We start from the raw sequence: 22,080 nt of genomic DNA, 5'->3' as shown, positions 1-22,080 counted from the left end.
GTTATTTTGGTGCAAAGATTGTGTGACACGCCCTTTCAAAACTGCACGAGGTCAAAGTAAATACCCCCTGACTACTTTGAATACAGGTACAACACCTGGTTTGTGTCGACCACACTACGTTTGTGCATCTAGAAACCAAAACAATGTCATGTTACTAATTTTGCATGTCCATTTCTGCATATCACGGCGGCTCATTTTAGCTTATTGCGACCCATTCCGTGGCCGACCCACCTGCCCGCTCGGTTCTCCCAATGGCCGGTACGCACCTGATCGGCCACAAAGTGCGTCGGGCCACCGGGAATATGCCCGGTATGCCAGATTACCAGTCCAGCCCTGGTTGTGCCCACGCAGCTCACTGTAATATTAAAGGCATGTTCCGGATTCAATGTAACATTTGTGGCATAATATCAGTTACCACAGAAATAATTTTAGGTGTGTTCACACTTGTAGTTCGGCTCTCTTGGTCCAGACCATAAATGAAAACGATACATTTAGTCCTGTCATTTTTAACACCAAACCTAAAGATACAAAATCAAAGGCATCGGGGAAAAGTCACGACCTGATTGGACAGATTTTATGACCTATATTTTGCGACGGAACTTACCGATTATCCAAAACAATGCTGGGTTGAATGCGCTCGTTGGATGTATATATGTAAATATGGTGGTATTTTTACCAGATGAGAACAAACGAAGAGTTAATAAAATGTGTAAAGGAGACAAAACAGCGGCAGGAATTCCTCCGTTGCACACACAGATGAAGATATGCTGCGAGGACGTCTGACGGCGGTTCCGACGCCAGTACCGAACTATAATGTATCGCTCCTATGATGAGAAGAACCAGCTGTGCTTGAGGTCAGAATTAGACAAATCACTTCCTGTTTATGGTCCGTTTAGACGTCTTTGGTCCATTTTGCATTCATATATCAAATCGAACCGCACCAGAGTTCATTTGGAAGCGGACTGAGACCCAGTATTCATGCGGTCTCGGCCCGCTTGTTTGGTGCGCAGCAAGGTTCGGCCGACAGTGTTCACACTTGTTCAAATGAACCGCACTAATGGAGCAATCGCACCAGAGTTCGTTTTAATCGAAGCAAACCTGCGAAGTATGAACACCCCCTTAATCTCATCCCTTGTTTATTGAAATCTGTGTTACAGTGAGACACTATCAATGGAAGTCGATAGCCTATAGCCTCCTCGTTAGACCGGCTGACCCTGGTTCGAATCCCGCTCGGAGCGGGTCGAGCAAGACCGGTTACATTTAAACACTCCAAAAATTGCCCTCAAAAATAACCTCCATTTGTGCTCGTTTTCAAATGTTGTTAATTGAGCTTAACTTGTTGAACCCGGAATATTCCTTTAATGTGATTTTAGTGTGATTAAAATCCGGATGTATGGGCGTTAAAGCGTTTACCAAATTACAAAGTTACACCGGAGTTCCATCATCATTGCTACGAAATTGTAAAATTGTCTATATCTTTACACAGAAAAGGTTATTAAGGGATTTTAATCACACTAAAATCATGTTTACACACATGTTGTTTACGTCTTGTGACTGTGCTTTTGAAACTGGAGCCACGTTTCCACTATCAGGCCAAATTAGGGTGTGCTAGTGCCAGTTCCCATTGCCACTTCAAGTGCATTCTCTGGGCTTTCTCTGGGCCAATGGCCTTTGTCCCGCCGATTACCCTTGGGCCAAACAAGGCCAACTTTGGATTGAGGCGGTGTCAATGTCAAAGGCGGAGATTCGCCAAACTTGCCAGGTTGTGTATCCAGCACACAACGGTACCAGTTGAGAATAATAATAATAAAACTGTGGGAATGGTACAAATCCGTTAAAATGCACAAATGAACAAAGCGGTGCCCAAAGAGAGGACTTTACATGGTTTGAGATGTGTTGCGACATCGTCCCGCTGTTAGTGGAGAGACCACTCAGGACATCGTTTGTTTACTTTGCCGTGTTGGGTCAGCACTTGATGTCCGGTGTAAAAGAGTCCTGAAGCAATACCAGTTAAGAACCACCAGTTTACTCGACTTGTGAGAACTCTTTGGAGTGAAAATAGACATTAGTCAGCCTTAAGACTGAAACTGCTCTCTTCTTTCACTCCTTTGATGTGAATTCAGGACACAAAGCATAACAACGCCATATGGTAACTCTTGAACTCGTGTCTGTCTTCAACCCCAGTGCTGTTTTAGAAGCTGCCACAGCGCATCATTTCCTGCTGAGTGACATCACATGTGACGCTTTGATCTCTTGAGTGGCTGCTTCAGGAATGAAAGCAGGTGAGACGGATGAACTAAAGCCGTCGACAGCTGAGAGTTTCTCATGTACAGATATCGACAGTCAATTGAGCAGATTGGGAATCCAGAATTGGACCAAACTTGCATCAAAGTTGCTGCTTGAAATTGTAACTTTTTAAAAGTAGGGCTAATGAGTCAATAAAAAGCTACCGTAAGACAACACGCACACACAATGCAATCTAAATAAGGTGCACAACTGAAATAACTGGACACACTTGTGTGTTTTCTTAGAAGCATTCAAGCCTGTTTATACAGACACACACACTCAAACACACACCGAAAGCATCCGTGTCACTGATATCTCTCATCTATAATGTACCTCGTGGTGGCGCGGTTACTCTCCTCAATCCGGGTGGCGGAGGACAAGTCTCAGTCGCGTCCGCGTCTGAGACCGTCAATCCGCGCATCTGATCACGTGACTCGTTGTGTATGACACCGCGGAGACTCGCAGCATGTGGAGACTCATGCTACTCTCCGAGATCCACACACAACTCACCACACGCCCCATTGAGAGAACCACTAATCACCACCACGAGGAGGTTACCCCATGTGACTCCACCCTCCCTAGCAACTGGGACAATTTGGTTGCTAAGGAGACCTGGCTGGAGTCACTCAAACTCACGACTCCAGGTGTGATAGTCAACATCAATACTCGCGGAGATACACAGACCCCTGATTATAATATCTATGAGCCATGTCGTTCATATTTTCATAATGTACCAAGTTCCCTGTATAATTTACAGCATTAACTGAGAGAGACTTTCTTTTACATGTCAGCTAAATGGATATTATAACTGAAATGTACCCAAATAATTTTTAATTTAATCAAAATCGTATTGAAACCAAATCAAGAGCTTGTGTATCGGAATCAAACTAAATCGGGAAATCTTTATCAGTACCCAGTCCTATAAACTTCTCCGTTATTAATTCAGATTTTAACTGAAAATCATGATGTTGATGTAAAAAAGCAGTAAAGTTGATGTCCACATGAATACGTCTTTGTTTGAAATCACATTCCAAAACTGAAAACAGTTTTACAATGAAAATGTATCATTGTGGACGTGGCCTTCGAATTCAAAATATTCTAGAATCAAAAAAACTGTTTGAAAAATCAAAAAGATTGTAGAATTCCAAAACATTCTAAAATTAGCAACTGTACTTAGGCGACGACCTCACTACTACGTTTTTGTTTGAAATTGCATCGATTACATTTACATCTCTTATTAATGCCGAAACAGCATTTTCCTCCACTGGAAAGTTCAGCCTGATCTCATGAAAATAACGTGCCGCTGCAACAATTTAGCAAAACGAAATGACATGCTTTATTACACGTTTCGCTGCAGTATCCTAGTGAAATGTCCAGCGGGGGGCGCCAAACATGAGTGAAATAGTGTCGTAATCAGGCAACGTTATGGTGAATATTAGATGGAGGTTTTAATAAGTAAAATGTACCTCCATAATATAAAACTTTAACCTAAATCTAACCAAAAGTGTCCTAAACGCAAATGAGAGGTAAACAAATCACCTAAACTAAAGGGATAGTGTCCTAAAAGGAAATGCGACATGAAAAGCACATTTTCTGAAGCAAACATGTTATTTCGTGTTGCTTCTATGACACTTTAGTATACGTGACAGCTTGCGTGTTTGGCTACACTTGAGCCTCAGTTTTCCAAGCGAAATGTCCAGCGGGGTGTGCCAAACACGATTGAAATAGTGTCGTAATCAGACAACGTTAAGGTGAATATTAGATGGAGGTTTTAATGAGTAGAACACACCTCCATAACTTAAGACTTTAACCTAAACCTCACCGAAACGCAAATGTGACTCGGTCTTCCAAGTCCAATGTCCAACACTCTAGCAGGTGAGCTACTGCGCAAGCTAACCGTGTTGGAATACTTGTGTAGATGTAGGTAGGTCTGTAGGCGAAATGTTTAACGTTAGGACACTAAATATTACGTTTTCAAACTAAAACGGATTAAGAGTTTATGTGACCAACGTCAACCGTTTCCATCTCGCCTGATGGATATCTAGTGGATCTTTTAATATAACCTCAGAAGTCACTAACACAGGAAATGCACTACAAAGGCAACACCCTTTTTGCTAAAATGTCTCTTTAAGTATGCAAATTTCAGTCTTAGATGCCATCAGCAACATCATTTCCTGAACTCCCAGATCTAATCAACAGTTGAATTGAAATGCAGTTGTTTCATCGAAAATAAACAGCCATTTTACGATTGAGCGGTTTTAAGTGAATCACAAGGGACTGTGGGGCCCAAAGGCAGTTCCTGTGTGCACGCCGCTCGCCCTGAAAATGCCCTCAAGCGCCGGGTGTTTAACAGCCCCACTCTCTTGTAGAGCTGCTTGTTAACATGGCTTTGGAGTTCTGGAGATGCATATCTGTTAGATCCACCCACACCGGTCTCAATGCCCCTCACGGGGGGTAGCTAGGGGTAGATGGGTGGGGGGTCAGTGGCCTGGGGATGGGAAGAACCCCGGGTGATTGCACAGGGGTAACTACAGCCACTCATATGATAATGGACCCTCAGCATAGCGGAAACCCATTTACAAGAAAACACAGTAATCAAAGATGCAAGTAAATACATTCAGGAGAACCAAATGTAACATGCAAGAATTTCACCACAGCAGAAAATCTGTTCTTAATCAGTATTTGTAGTGTGCCTTATGTTTAAAACAAGATTTTTGTACTGGTTGAAATGTACCAATTCCCACAACTTTGTTTCAGGGACGTGTAAAAAAAAGTAACTAGCTTAGCTTGAAGGGTTAACATCATTAGTTGCATTCAATTATTGCGAGCGGGGCTGTTAAACGGTAGGTCTGAAGATCAAGGTTTTGAGGGACATTAAATGTGACAGTTTTGATTATAATCTCAGTTTAAATGGAGTAACTCTCACATTTTTCCTCTGTTAAATGAGTCTAAATGGCACTCAGTATAGCGACACTTATAAATGATGTGGTTAATAAAATGATTATGAATGCTCTGGGTGTGAAATAACACCCAGTAAATGTTGGAGCCAGTTGAACTGATCTGCTGGCGCAGGACCGGTCCATTAGTCCCGGCCGTCAGGGCCTGTTTGATTTGGCCCGGTCCAGAGTTGAGTCAGTGCTTGAATCGTGTCTATGGATTTAATGAACTGGCCGACGATCTGAGCGAATTCCAGAACGACACAATTTAGGAGTTTCCCCTCCACTGCGTTTGAGCCAGTTATAAAACTCTAACCCAACGATCAAAGAAGCTTTATAGTAAGCTAGAACTTGTCAAAACTGATAGACCCATCAAAATATATTGGCAACATAATGACATTTCTGGCATTTAAAATGTGTGTTCATTTAAATATAATTTCATAGGAATCGTATTTGCCATCCAATAAATGGAATATTCCGAAGTTAAGCCCCAATGACAGCATTTGCGGCAATGTTGACATCCACAAAAGTTATTTCAACTCGTCCAATTATTTAAGAAAACCGCAAAACTTTGTGTTCTAGTGAGACACTTACAATGGAAGCACCAATTCCCATGAGGTCATAAAGGCTAGTAAATCAAAGGCGTGGGCCAACAGCAAACTAGCAAGACTGAAATACTGGAATGTTTAATTTAGACAGTAAATTATTATTACAGGACACTAGCTGGAAACAGGAAAGACAGGCATGTTGACTCATTTTGGAGCATTTGGTCCGTCCTCCCAAACTTTTGGCCCAACTTTGAAGAGCTCGATCCATCAAGAGTGTTATTCCAAGAGCGTTATTCCAAGAGCAAATGGTTTCAAGGCTTGTCCCAACACACTAAAGACCACCTGCATTCTGAGTCAATGCAGCCATGATGAGCAAAACCTTCTGATATTCACCCTCAGTGCTTCTGTCCCACAGCAAAACTCTTTCACACCTCTTACAACAGACCCTGATGTAGATACCGGAGTATCTCTTCAACTCTACTCTGTGCAGCACCTACAATTAGCTTCCAAATATAACTCTAAGAAGTAGGACTTGACACAGCAAAATATAGATTAAATAGTTTACTTTGCTCTTGAGATATGCCAAACTCTCTTTTCCTGTGGGAAACACTATGTGATATATACACCAATGTATAAAAAGACAACAATTGTCTTACCCGTATGCCCCGCAATCTCTCCAAGCAAATCAACACTTTCCAAATTAAACCGTCTTCTTAAAAGTCCTCTGGTTCCTTGACTACATATCATCAGTTGGAGCTCTATCCAAACTTTTTTTTCCACCTAAATCCAAAGCAGACGTGACTGTGTAATTCTCACAATGCAGAAGCAAACAGCTCAAGACACGCACAGTAGAGTGTGTGAAGAAAAACTCGACCAGATGGGTCGTCCATTTACTGCAGGCCATATAGAGCCACTCCCCCAACAACACAAGCTTGGCCACTAACTGTGAGCTCCGTCCCCCTCCTTTAGTTCAAACACACCTCAAATAACACCAGCGGACCCCTCACCCCTTCCTCAGGTTTCTGGAGCAACCCCAGGGAACTCCTTTCCCACAGGTCCTTGTGATTCACCCCACAAATCATCGTCGCCGTTTTCGTTCAGTCTATACCAGGGGACTTTATCCTTTTTCGGGTCAAGACCCTCTTAGTGGGTAGAGATGGAGCAGGGACACCAAGTCCCCCTGTGGTATCACAGACTCCCTGTTTAAGACTCTTGGTCTATACTATCTTATTTTAAATATGCATTATGCTTCAACCAAGACATTAGGGTCTGTTTTAACAGTTTACAACGTTGAATTGAGTTAAGCATGTTTTTCACACTGCTTTTCTAGAAACTAGTCCAATGACACTCTTTAGGAACCAATGAAATGCCCCAATGAAAAGTGCATCAAAATCACTGCAAAATTGTCTTATAATCTTATTTTATTAGCACTTAATAAGCATTAAATGCAGTGCCGCTAGCTGAAGGCAGTTTCAGGCAACATTGGCTAAAGTAACTCTTTCACTTCTTAAGTCAACAATGATGTCAGGAGCTCCACACTGCAACACCTGGAAGACACATCATGAGTCCTTACAGATCGTTTACCATCCAAATTAAAATCAGAGTCAATCTACTCCAGTATGGATATTTTGTGATTAAATAATACACTTGTTTTGTCTTTTGTGGGCCACAAGAAAACAAAACAGGACAGAAGTTACTTTCAGATTCTGAACTCAAACAAATGCTTGACAGCTACCCTGAACCGTCCAACAAAAGCTTTGAGTAAATGGGAAAACCAGTTCTTTCCTGTTCTTTTCCAAAACCACCAGGAGACCTTGAGGAAAAAGGCTTTTCTTACATGTGACAGAAAAACAAACCTAGAGAATTTTAGGATGTTCTTTGAAAATGGAATCTGTACAAAATGTGTAACCAAAAGAATGAGCTGTATTGCCAAGTATGCTAACACACATACAAGGAATTTGTCGTGCTGACAGAAGCTTGGTGCACAAACAATACAGAGATAATATTACAAAAATAGAATACAAATAGAAAGTGAATAGAAAATATAAGTATATATAGAAATACACAATAAGACAGTAATGAAAAGGGTTTTTCCTGGCTCAAAATGAGGCGGAGGTGGCACCACACTGATCCAAAAAGTGACATTAAAAACACGTAAACGTTGGCTTTGCGTAAATACACTACTAATGACCTGGCAACTAAATAATAGTGTTAATTATGTCAGCTGTTAATTTAGTCTTAGTCCCGTGTCAAATGTTTTTATCATATTTAGTCAACCGTATCCTATTTACTTTAGTGAAGTTTTAATTGACTAAGTTTGTGCATTTTAATGTAGTTTTAATGCAATAAAACTGTTGACATTTAATCATATTTTATTAACATTTATTCATATTGACATTTTCTTCACTCAACACTGTAAAACATTTTTAGCTATAAGAGTATTAATGATAAGAATTTATCAATCTATTCTATTCAAAACTTATATATATATATACATACACACATACACACACACACACACATTTTATTGTTGTTGTCATTTTAGTGTTATTTTTCACGTAAGATTGGTGTTATCATGATGATCTCATGATGATGACATTGCGAGCTGCAGACAGCGTGGGTGAGATGAGCGTCTCCATGTTAGCGTGCACATCGGCCGGCAGAACTTTAAATCTCTCCCAGACTCGACTCCCGCTCAGATTGGGTCTCTTTCTAAACTAAAGTGTAAGAGCAGTGCAGATGTGTTAAGAGCTATATGTGTCTCTTTACATTCAATTTCTTTATATTACATATTGTAGCCAGCAGGTTGCGGGGAAAGTAAATTTTTGTGTGTAATATGAGCCAGCTGGTGATGTGAAGTGAGTCAGCATCAGTCAGTGTTTTCATTCATCAGCACTATGTGATTGCTCGGATTACGACTACACTACTAAAGCTAGGAAATAGCTTTAAACAACTTTAAACAAACAACTTCAGAATTATGGCTCATCACAGCTGCGAGACACAATAGACTGATTAATTACAGAACTCAAGGTGCTTCCCTCTTACTGGAGTTTCCATATTGGAGAGGAGCTACTGTTTAAAATGGTGGAGGACATTGCTGTTTCTTTAATGAATGGACGGTGTAGATAACTGATGATGCTATGCTGTTATTAATGATACGCTGTGAGTGTAAGTTCATATATGGTCATTTCTGTGTAACGGGGTTTCATCACAGTGTGCATGTGTGTGTGCAGGGGGCAGTGCAGTGTAACAGTTGTACCTCTGCAAATGATAATAAAAAGTTTGTTCTGCATACTAATGCCTCCATTCAATTAAACTACAGACGGCTATTTGTTCCACTGAGAAAGCTGATCTTCAGAAAGCTGACAGCATCTCTGCTTGGGCACAAGCCATGATACTATTTCTGTAGAGACATTTTTGTATTACTAACGGAGGCTTGGATGCATCATTTGGTTTGAACCAGCAACGGCAGATTCTGATCCGTCACATAAGAAAGTAGCAGTGCACAAATGCATTTTCATGACCGTACTCAGTTTTTCCTATTTTTTTTATTAACTTGTTCACTGAACTGTTGTACAGTATATACGCAATATCACACTCGCTATATGTCCCTAAATCAGCACTGCCACTATATGGAAACCCTGATGAAAAAACTGTTGCTGTGCCTGACGGTTCTGGTGCTCAGAGCTCTGTAGTGCAGTAGGCAACAGTTTAAAAAGGAAGTGGGCTGGGTGAATGGGGTCCAGAGTGATTTTGCCAGCCCTTTTCCTCACTCTGGAAGTGTTCAGTTCTTGAAGGGAGGGCATGGGGCAACCAATAATACTCTCAGAAGTCTGAACTATCCTTTGTAGTCTTCTGATGTCCAATTACGTGGCTGAAGCAAACCAGACAGTTACTGAAGACTCAATGAATGCTGAGTAGAACTGTATCAGCAGCACCTGTGCTGCGTGGAGTCTATGTGGGTCTTCCACTTCAGTTCCTTTGAGATGGTAGTGCCCCGGAACCTGAGTGACTCCACTGCTGCCACAGTGCTGTTCAGAATGGTGAGTGGGACCCCAATGCTGGGGTGTTACTCCTAAAGTCCACTATCATCTCCACTGTTTTCAGCTCCAGTGAGCCAGCCGTTCAACCTCCCATCTGCATACAGACTCATCGTCATCTAGGATGAGGCTGATGACAGAAGTTTCATCTGCAGACTTCAGGAGCTTTACAGAGGGGTACTTGGTGGGGCAGTCATTTGTGTACAGGGAGACCCAATTGTAGTGGGGAGACCACACAACCCTGGGGGCCACCAGTGCTGATCATACATGTGCTGGAAGTGAGTTTCTCCAGTCTTACTAGCTGCTGCCTGTCTGTCAGAAAGCTGGTGATCCACTGACAGATAGACGTGGGAACAGAGAGTTGGTGTCATTTAGTCTGGAGAAAAGCTGGGAAGTGTTGAAAAGCCCTGAAGAATCAAGGAGAATTCTTCAATCATGGATGACATAGGCCTACGGTCATCTGCCGTACGTAGCCGTAAGTAGTGACGTCAACAACCTTAAAGTTCTGCCAAGAAAGACAGTTGACCTCATCATCTCTCCTTCATTTCCTTTGGAATGTACAAAAGGTGAAGACTTTCCTGTTGTTTCAATAAACAAAGCTTAGAGTTTGTGCTCTCTTCAGGAGGACAAGGGACACTTGTTTCCTGATGCTAGGGAAAGTTATAAAACTGAATTCTTCTTCCCAGGGTCTTTATTGGTGACCCCAAACATTTCACCACAAACCAACAACTTTGTCCTCATGAAATGGAAACGTCCCTTGGGACCAGCAAAATGTGTCAGATTCAACAGCTCGCTTAATTGGCCTATGATGTAGACTCCTTTGGTCAATCCAAACAGGACATCAGCAATTGTACCTTCAATCAATTTTGGTTTGTCTTTGCCAAGACATCTTTCTTAAAACATAAAATCTAACCTGCAAAAATAGGACATCTAAACGGACTGCTTACAGAGTAATTCAACTTTTGCCTTGAAGAAAAGGCTGGTGATGTGTTGGTGTTTGTGGAGTATTTAGAGGACAACGCCATTGTTGCAGTCAAGGCCACAGAGGTGCAAACACAGCAGGAGCCAGTGCAAACCACAGTCCTTTGTGTTGGAGAGACAAAGAGGAAGAGGGAATTTGTACCGCCTCGAATTAGTGGTTTGCCGAAAGATAAACAAACCCTCCATGTTACTAACAAGCCTTTCAGGCAATCTCAAAGAGTCGTCTACTAAACAATTCCAGTGAAGTTCTACCATGTCAGACTGCAGATGGTAAAATAATGTATTTTCTTCAGTCTCAATGATTTATGCAATGTTTTTAAAATAGATTCTTATTTGCAAAAGTGTTTGGAGCAGAGATACACCAATGAAAGCCACATTTGTTTTCCCTTACTCTCTTTATTCAAACCGGAGATAATTCACAGCTTAAGGTTCTGGAAGAGGACACTTCAACCACATTTTCTTTCATAAATAGAGCTTAAACAACCACCTTTACATAGTCTGGGTTTTAGTAAGCTCTTACATTTACATTTATGCATTTGGCAGATGCTAAGTGACTTACAGTGCACTTATTACAGGGACAATCCCCCCGGAGCAACCTGGAGTTAAGTGTCTTACTCAAGGACACAATGGTGGTGTCTGTGGGGATCAAACCAGCAACCTTCTGAGTACCAATGTATTATACAGAGCACTTATTACAGGGACAATCCCCCCGGAGCAACCTGGAGTTAAGTGTCTTACTCAAGGACACAATGGTGGTGACTGTGGGGATCAAACCAGCAACCTTCTGATTACCAGTTATGCGCTTTAGCCCACTACACCACCACCACTCTTGAGACCAAAGTATACTTTTATACTTTGGCCAAAGTATAATTTCATCAAAAGAACATCAAAAAGCAGTTATAGTGTACATGCATCTAACATGTCCGTACGGCCTTACGGTCAAATGCAGGAGATGGAACGGTACACAGAAAAACAAAGTATACCCTTTACAATGTTGGAGAATGAAGTGCTTTATTCAGAGGTTATGACCAGAAGATTACGTGACTGTGGCGACATGTTTGCCAAATTATACTATGCGGTTCATAACGTGTATTGCGGCAGTTCTGAGGTGAAATGTCCACTGTGTGGCGCTAAAAGAGAGTTACATGTTCTCTCAAACAGACAAGGTTTTAAGGTTAATGCCCTATTGAGTTTTAAATCAACAAAACCGACCTCCCAACCCTAAACCTTAAACCTAAACCTAATCTGATCACGCTAGAACAAGCTCGTAAATGTAGTTGTAAAGTGATCAATGGAAAGGAGGAGGCAAGAACCGGCTTTTCAACATAAATAATATTTTAATAATAAACTGAAACAAAAGACAAACACACACATGACGGACATGTCCATTAATGATCTCTCTTTTCCCGCACGACCCCCTGCAGTCGACCTTTATCCCTCTCGAAGGCTTGATTAGCCTAATACGGGACCGGGTGTGTAGGATCACAGTTCACAGTAGCCAGTTCTCAGATACGCCGCAGCTTGTTCCTCGGCCACTCCTCCACCCTCTATCGGACGACAGCCGCGCCTCTCCGGGCGGATCAGAGGCAGTCCTCTAGCCCCTGGCGGACGGAACGCCCCGCCGCGTTCTCAGGGAACAGAAGGGGTCTTCCCCGCCCCTGGCAGTGGTTCGCCCGCTCCAGGTGGTCGGCAGCGAGCCCCTCCCCGCTCTCGGTTGGCGGTCTCAAACCCCGCCGCGTTTCAGCAGCCGGTAGGCGACTCCTGCGCCCCTGGCAGCGGCCCTGATCGCTCCAGGCGGTCGGTTAGGAGCCCCTTCTCCCCTCGCGGTCGGCGGCCATCGTCCTCTTCCAGGTGGCTGGGCTCCTCGTCCCCCGGCAGATGGCCACAGCTGCTCCGTTGGGGTGGACGTTAGTGGCGAGAACTCTACTACGGCGTATCCCTCCTCCTTCCCGGGTTTCCGGCACCAGTGTAAAGGGATCAATGGAAAGGAGGAGGCAAGAACCGGCTTTTCAACATAAATAATATTTTAATAATAAACTGAAACAAAAGACAAACACACACACATGATGGACATGTCCGTTAACGATCTCTCTTTTCCCACACGACCCCCTGCAGTCGACCTTTATCCCTCTCGAAGGCTTGATTAGCCTAATACGGGACCGGGTGTGTAGAATCATGACCCCGCCCCGCCCTCCGCCAGTAGTTAAACGTTGAAATGAGTCATGCGCTATCGCAAAAGTGTTTAGATGTCATGAGATAGCACCCACCAAGCTCAAATGATGCCAAAGACGTGGCTTGTACAAAACTACCAACAGTTTCCAGAAAGAAACCCCTTGAGAAATGCCCCTTTCGATGACTACTCTATCTTCTAGACTCATTTTCAGGACAGCAATGAAAATGGAAAACTCCATCAATGTGATATACTGCTGGCACTGGCCACACTGGGAACGGCTGTTGTAGTGTTGTGACTCTTGTTATAGAGTTCAGGGTTGAACAAGGTTTCTTGTGGATATAAAACAACACAAGTCACACATCCCTGACCTAGGCTCTTTTCTAAGCACAAGAGGGGTTGTAAATCTCTTGCCCCCTCATGGTCAGACTGATTCAACAGCACCTCACACCTGGCTCGAACCTCTCAGGCTGTAAAACAGAAAGCCTGCTTTGACCCAGCATGTCTGGACACACTCGGCACCTCATATTAAAGACCCTCCAACATTAACGCTCAATGCTAGTCACATTCCTCTGTCACACAGTTTAAATTGTTATCTAGGGGACTTTTAAGACTCGGGCCCCAAAGGACGTATCTATATTTGACAGAGTCCTAAATTGAGGCTCCTAATGTGGGCCAATTATCACATGGACGATTGTGTTAATTTAGCAGACCGTTATACCAATTCCTCAATGTTGCACATGTTGGCGTCTACTGCCTAGAGATATCCCAGCATGCTCTGTGGAGTTCAGCGCCAAGGGTCAGACCGGTGAAATGGCCCTGAGTTTGGCTGCTCTTTATGACAGTTAACAGCTATTGTTTCGGATAGAGCTCTGTTGTGTCCACTCCTTATCATAAAAGGAGGCTATTCCAGGACTTAATGACCTGCCAATGGCCGTTATCAGAACACAAGCCTAACAAAGGAACAGCCATAAAGAACAATAAAGCGCTGTTATCCAACTGTTAAAGCAAATCCTACACCTCAAAAGAATAGCAAGAGGTCAAACGCAGAAGCCCTCACTCGCCTGATATTGACTTAGAGATTATCATTGACAAACGCAGGTCAGACCCACATACGTGACCCTTTTCAATTCGTTCAAGTTGAATTTAGATGCATTAATAAATGCTTAATAAAGCCAAAATACTGTATTGAACAAACTTAGTTTGAAACGTTTTCAAGCCACATCAACCAAGTTTGGCACAGACCTTCAGACTGTTCTGACATAAATGTCTTTTCTTACTGATTGGACTTACAGTTTTTCCACAGCAGTGATAAAAGTTACAAAAACTAAATAAAATAAAACAATTAAATCTATGCATCCATGTTGGTTTTGTCATTTAAAAAAATGTAAAAAATTAAAAATAAAAATATATATATATTTTTTTATTTTATTTTTTTTTTATTCTAAAAAAATAAAAAAAATAAATGTATGACTTTAAAAATGTCAAACGGTGTAGCCATCACGTAAAAGGTCTTAAAATACTTGTATTGCATCTCAAATACAAAACGTTATAATTTTATTTATTTTTTTAAGGTAATTCATTTATTTGTATTTTTTTTTCTACAAATATTGTCATTTTATTTAAATTTTTTATGAATATCTGTATGTTTTGTTTTAGGTTTATTCCAATTAACCTGAACAATATGTGCCTTTTTATAAAAATGTGGGATAAAATGCTGAATAAAGGGGGTACATGAGAAAATAAATGCGTGTTGGTTGCACCACCTGACTTCCATTAGATGGACAAAAGTTTTCACAAATTTAGGTTTTAATAGAAAATTATTGCTTTTTTAAATAATGATAATAAAAGTAATTCCAAACTACTCATGCCAACATTTCTGAAGAATTTCAGCTTTGAATGAGACTTATTTATTTATTTTTGTCTCTGGATTCAGCATTTAGTCATTTTTTACTTTAAGCCATTGAGGATGTAGGTATAAACGGTATAACGGTATAATGGTTATCAAATTAAAGTGACACGAGTGTATACAACATAAACATTAATAAAAAAAAAGTTTTCAAACATATTTTTTGGTAAAAAAAAAATTCTCCAAATATTCAGATTTTTTTACTTACAATTATTTTTAGACATATTAATAATATTTGAAAACAAAATTGTTCCACTGCTTGTTGTTTTTAAGAAATAATGATAAAAGTTGTTCCAAACAACTCGTGACATCATTTATTCTGACAAGAATTTTAGCATTTAATGGGACTTTTTTTTAACTGCCTCTGGACAGTTTTGACATTTTGACTTTAAGTCAACACACACACACACACACACACACTCACTACACACACACACTCACTATACACACACACTCACTATACACACACACACACACACACACTCACTATACACACACACTCACTATACACACACACACACACTCACTACACACACACACACACTCACTCACTATACACACACACTCACTATACACACACACACACACTCACTACACACACACACACACTCACTACACACACACACACACACTCACTACACACACACACACTCACTACACACACACACACTCACACACACACTCACGCACTCACACACACACTCACGCACTCACATACACACAAACACTTCTCAATACACACACACACACACTCACTACACACACACACACTCACGCATACACACTCACACACACACTCACTACACACACACACACACTCACTACACACACACTCACTACACACACACACACACTCACGCATACACACTCACACACACACACACTCACTACACACACACACACTCACACACACACACTCACTACACACACACACGCACATACACACTCACACACACACACACACACTCACTACACACACACACACTCACACACACACTCACGCACTCACACACACACTCACGCACTCACATACACACAAACACTTCTCAATACACACACACACACACTCACTACACACACACACACTCACGCATACACACTCACACACACACACACTCACTACACACACACACACACTCACTACACACACACTCACTACACACACACACACACTCACGCATACACACTCACACACACACACACTCACTACACACACACACACTCACACACACACACACACTCACTACACACACACACGCACATACACACTCACACACACACTCACACACTCACGCATACACACACACACACTCACACACACACTCACTACACACACATGCACATACACACTCACACACACACACACTCACGCATACACACACTCACTACACACACACACACACACACACACACACACTCACACACACACACACACACACACACACACACTACACACACTACACACACACACACTACACACACACACACTACACACACACACACTACACACACACACACACACACTACACACACACACACGCATACACACACTAACGCACATACACCAATGACAGCAGAGCTGTATGTAAGGTGTTAGTCTGCCATTGGGAGCAACTTGGGGTTCAGTGTCTTGCCCAAGGACACTTCGGCATGTGGAGTCATGTGGGCCGGGAATCAAACCACCAACCCTGTGATTAATGGCCGCCCTGCTCTACCACCTGAGCCACAGCCACCCCTTTTTTAAACCTCCGGACCAGGGTTGCTCGATACCAAAACGTTGGTTTCGGTACGATACCAGCCCTGGCACGTCGGTATCGATACTAACTCGATACTTAGGCAACAAATAAAAAAAAACTCAGATTTTGGATGAAATACACAGAAAAGTACTTGTGTAAAAGAACTGCCTTAAGTCTTATAGATACAAATGAATCCTTTTCTGTTTTAATTGTTCTGGATTCCATGTTAAATGTTTTAATTAAATGTTATGATTGAACTGTGTTTAATCAAATACATAATGTTCAGCTTTAATAAAATGAAAATATAATAATTTTAACAATATATAGCCAATAATATTTCAACAATAATAATACATATATATTATCTGGTAAAAATAAAATAAAAAAATATTTTATACAGTAGCAATATTTTTCTGTCGTAATGTCTTCAATTACACGCAATCAGTTGAATAGAGCTCTCATTTCAGCAGGACTTTTATTTTGAAAGATCTTTGAAGTTCTTCCTGTTTGTGAAGGGTTCATTATATCAAGCTTCCCGTGACTGCAATGGAGAAAGTGTTTATTATAAGAGTTCACAGCCATTTATACGCTCAACACACTGATCTGTGGATCTGCAGATGGATACTAATGGACACACTACATGAAAATCAAGCATTGGCATTGTGTGTTGCGTTTGTGTATGTGTGTGTGTGTGTGTGAAGGAGATGACAGGGCAGAGAGGCACCTCTTACCGTGCGTTCACACCAGAAGCGGCGAGAGCGTCAAAATTCGCTCTGGCTGCACTGCCTTCAACGCTCGAGGACGCTCTGACGTAGTTGAAATAGGCGGCAACGTTTGTTCAGAATACTTTGTTTTGTGAACTATATTTAAAGGGGCGGCAATTTAAACATCCAGACATGTCGATCATTTACTTTTTGCCGACCGATCACAAGTAGCGTATAACCTCATGAACTGTTTAAAATCGATCGATGGCAGTAAGTAATTAAAATTATAGTTGTTTGTTATCAAAATAAAATACATTTGTAATAATAACTGTGGTCTTAGTTGTTTTATATCCCTGTAAGCAAACAGGGACAGATCGTATATTACGGGAAAAGCCGCCACGGCAATAATCAGTTTCTCCATTTTATCTTCGGAACGAATGTTTGGTGGGAACCAAAGTTTACACGGTTGTGTTCTCTAGATTCGCTAGAGCGGAGCACTTCTATATTCCAATAGGTTGCCGCCAAACCGTGTCACAGCTCATTACCATAATGTTGACTGCACTTGAACTTCCATCTGACGCCCACACCGCCCAAGACTCGACTCGCACCGCTTCTAGCTGCCGAGAGACGCTGGCTGTCATGGTAAATGAATGACTTCCGGTCGATTTGACACTCGCTGCCTCTGGTGTGAACGCACGGTTATTCATACTGTGGCGGGCAGCACATGTGACTGCATATTATTTCATTAAATTACATCCTTCTGCTGTTTAGTCATCACACTTGGCCATATAGAGGCAGCATTAATATGGTACCAAAATGAACAACAATTAAAACGTTTGGTAATGCAATATTTCGTTAGTACCGGTATACCGTGCAAACTTTTCTATTTGACAGTTGCTCATATTTATCAGCTAATGAAACAGATTCCCCTCAAACTGCATCATTTGTGTTTTTATTCTCGTGCAGTTCAGCTGAAGTTTACCGATAAAAAGACACTATAGGTACAGATGTATTAATGTGCTCTAACTGAACTCTAGACATCACATCTCAGAGTCGTTGACTCTCTGTCAGTCGTTAAGAGAAGAGCTCATCATGAACAAAGAGGGTTTGACACAGCAGCAGTCCGGGGTGTTAAAGGCAGGAAGCTGCTTTATTGAGGGCGACTATAACATCACAATGACCACGTGGCCGTCTACACACATACACTTGGGCTCAATGAGATCTATACACATACACACACTATACACACACTATACACACACTATCACACACACACACACACACTATACACACACACTATACACACACTATCACACACACACACACTATACACACACACTATACACACACACACACACACACACACACACACACTATACACACACATACACACTATACACACACACTATACACACACACACATACACACTATACACACACATACACACTACACACACACACACACTATACACACACACACTATACACACACACACACACACTATACACACACATACACACTATACACACACACACACACTATACACACACACTATACACACACACACACACACACACACACACTATACACACACACACACACACTATACACACACACACACACTATACACACACTATCACACACACACACACACACTACACACACACTATACACACACTATCACACACACACACTATACACACACTATCACACACACACTATACACACACACACACACTATATACACACACACACACACTATACACACACACACACACTATACACACACACACACACACACTATACACACACACACACACTATATACACACACATACACACACACACACACACACACTATATATACACACACACACACTATATACCCAACACACACACACACACACACACACACACACACACACTATACACACACACACACACACACATACACACACACTATACACACACACACACACTATATACACACACACACACACACACTATACACACACACACACTATATACACACACATACACACACACACACACACACACACTATATATACACACACACACACACTATATACCCACACACACACACACACACACACACACACAGGGCAACAAGGTCGAGTGGGTTTTGTCGTGACAGTTTAGTGACAATGTAACAGTTTACTTACAGAACAAAGGAAAAGTAACTTCTGAGACAATTCAACAATTGCTTCATCTTTTAAAGTCACGATGTTTATTATAAATAAGATCTGATTTTCTCTTAATTGTAAAGTCACTTTCATGAATAAAACACATTATTTGAAACATTTTTAAAATGTAAAACCCTCTTAAACAATAATAAAGTGTGGTGTATCTCATGAAACATTTATATATATATATTTTATTATTATAATTTTTTTTTTGCTCTCTATATAAAATGTATAAAGTAAATAATTTCTTATTTATTTCTTTTATTATGAGGTGAAATAATCTGGACATGTACATATAAGAAATTAAAGCCTAATTATAGGACTAATAATATTTTTTACATTGATAGCTCTAATTTTGATGAAGATTTGCAACAGAGTTAACGCATTAACAAATGCAATTCATTTAAATGGTTTAACCCGTTCATTTTTCTTAATGGCGATTAACACTTTCACTGTTAATAATGCATAAACACTGCTGTGAAGGACAGAACCTTTGTTTTGGCAAGAAACCATTTTAACAAGAAAAGAAGTATATATATATATATATTTATAGTGTCAAAATTAAGCACTTTCAAAATCTGCGATTAATCACAATTATCTACAAAAATATGCGATTAATCACGATTAAAAAAAATATTGACTGACAGCAATAATCAAAATACATTTTATATGTAGATAAAAAAATAAAAATAAATAAACAATATATATATATGCTGTAAATATATAAATAAATTAAAGCCTAATTATATGACCATAAATATTATTTACATTTGTTACAAATATTCATCACATTGTTTTTTATATAGAGAAATAATAATAATAAAAAATAAATAAATATATATATATATTTATTTATTTTTATATAAATATATATATATCCCACCACACTTGTAATTATTGATATTTGCATAAAATAATTATATAATACTTAAATTGTGAACACAACATAAACGAAAAGTGTTATTTTACATTATTACAGTATAATTAATGTTTTACAGTAAAGAGAATCTAATGAGAATCAATTCAAAAGTAAATATAGCTGCAAGCAGCAATGCGATTCCTCCTCAAAATGGCAAATCATTTAAAATTGATCAGTAGAGGGTTGGGGTTAAACCCTCTCAATGGAGAAATCCCAAAAACATGTATTTCTGTCTGAATCCAAAACGAAACATTTTCAGTGTACAGGAAAATCCATCATACCGGACCTTATGGATCCTTCAGGCTTTTTTGTTTCCAATGAGAAATGAGGAATGTACATTAAGTTTCAGATGAATTTGACAAGTTGGGTGAAAATGCAATCAGGTTGAAAATTGGACATTTGGGCATGGTTTGTAGCGCCCCCTAAGGGTGAATGTGGGCCATTCTTGGTTTGTGGGTTCCTGTTGACCTGTAGTATCAATGTACCAAATTAGAACATTTTTTAACAGAAAATGAGACATTTGGGCATGGCCTGTAGCGCCCCCTAATGGCGAATGTTGGCCATTCTTGGTTTGAGGGTTCCTGTTGACCTGTAGTATCAATGTACCAAAATAGAACATTTTTAACCGGAAAATGGGACTTTTGGCATTTCCTGTAGTGCCCCCTATGGGTGAATTTGGGCCATTCTTGGTTTGTGGGTTCCTGTTGGCATGTAGTATCAATGTACCAAATTAGAACATTTTTGACCAGAAAATGGGAATTTTGGTGTGGCCTGTAAGCTCCCTAAGGGCGAATGTTGGCCATTTTTGGTTTGGGGGTACCGTTGGCATGGAGTATCAATGTACCAATTTAGAAAATTTTTGACCAGTGACCTTTTGAGCTATTGGGGCTCAAGGAGAATAATAATAATAATAATAATAATAATAATAATAATAATAATAATAAAAGTGTCAATTACAATAGATTCCCTCTTTACGGAGGAATCTAAATAGTTTAAACGCATTACAATAATAGAGGTCTGGGAATAAAAAGTGCTTAATTTTTCATTTAAAAAAAATCACTATGCAAAAACAGGCTTAAACATATTTTTTTTTCTTGTTTTCATGGTGAAATGTTGTCTGGACATGTTTTCATAAGATTCGCCCGTACAGGAGTGTAACACACTGACGTGTTTCTTCCACACATGAGTAATATCTGCCAAACTCCAGAGTAAAGCATCAAAAAACCTCTTCCAGGATAAGCTGCTCTGCCGTTTATAAGCAGCTAATGAAGCACATGCTCCAGTACTGCAGTACATTTAACCACATGCTTCATGCTAAAGTTAATTGGGCCCAATTAAAGTCATTAGAGGAAACAGTAAAGTCAAAATAAAGAGCACGAGGGTCCTGAATTACAGCCTTCGCCTGGAACCTCCCAAATTCTCCCTCTGATCTCTGATGAGGGTTCTTATGAACTCATGTACAGATGTTGTCTGCAGGTATGAGGTTAAATTACCCATAATCCCCCTAAAAACACCATCTGCCTTATTAACGGACCACATAATGAATTTGATCAAAGCGGCATCCACCAGTACAGACGCATCGAATGACCATGGCATTGGTTACGAGGTTCAGAGGTGTGTCAGCCGATGACCTTTGACCTGTGGTTTC

General features: G+C 40.5%; 1 pseudogene; it reads right to left on the bottom strand.

Moving 5' to 3' along the window:
• Window positions 1-22,080, bottom strand: part of LOC127638198 (prickle-like protein 1) — a 47,604-nt pseudogene that overhangs the window by 9,832 nt on the left and 15,692 nt on the right.

Source organism: Xyrauchen texanus, chromosome 46 (assembly GCF_025860055.1).
Source record: "Xyrauchen texanus isolate HMW12.3.18 chromosome 46, RBS_HiC_50CHRs, whole genome shotgun sequence".
NCBI classification, from domain to species: Eukaryota; Metazoa; Chordata; class Actinopteri; order Cypriniformes; family Catostomidae; genus Xyrauchen; species Xyrauchen texanus.
This window is presented reverse-complemented; position numbering and strand designations above follow the sequence as displayed.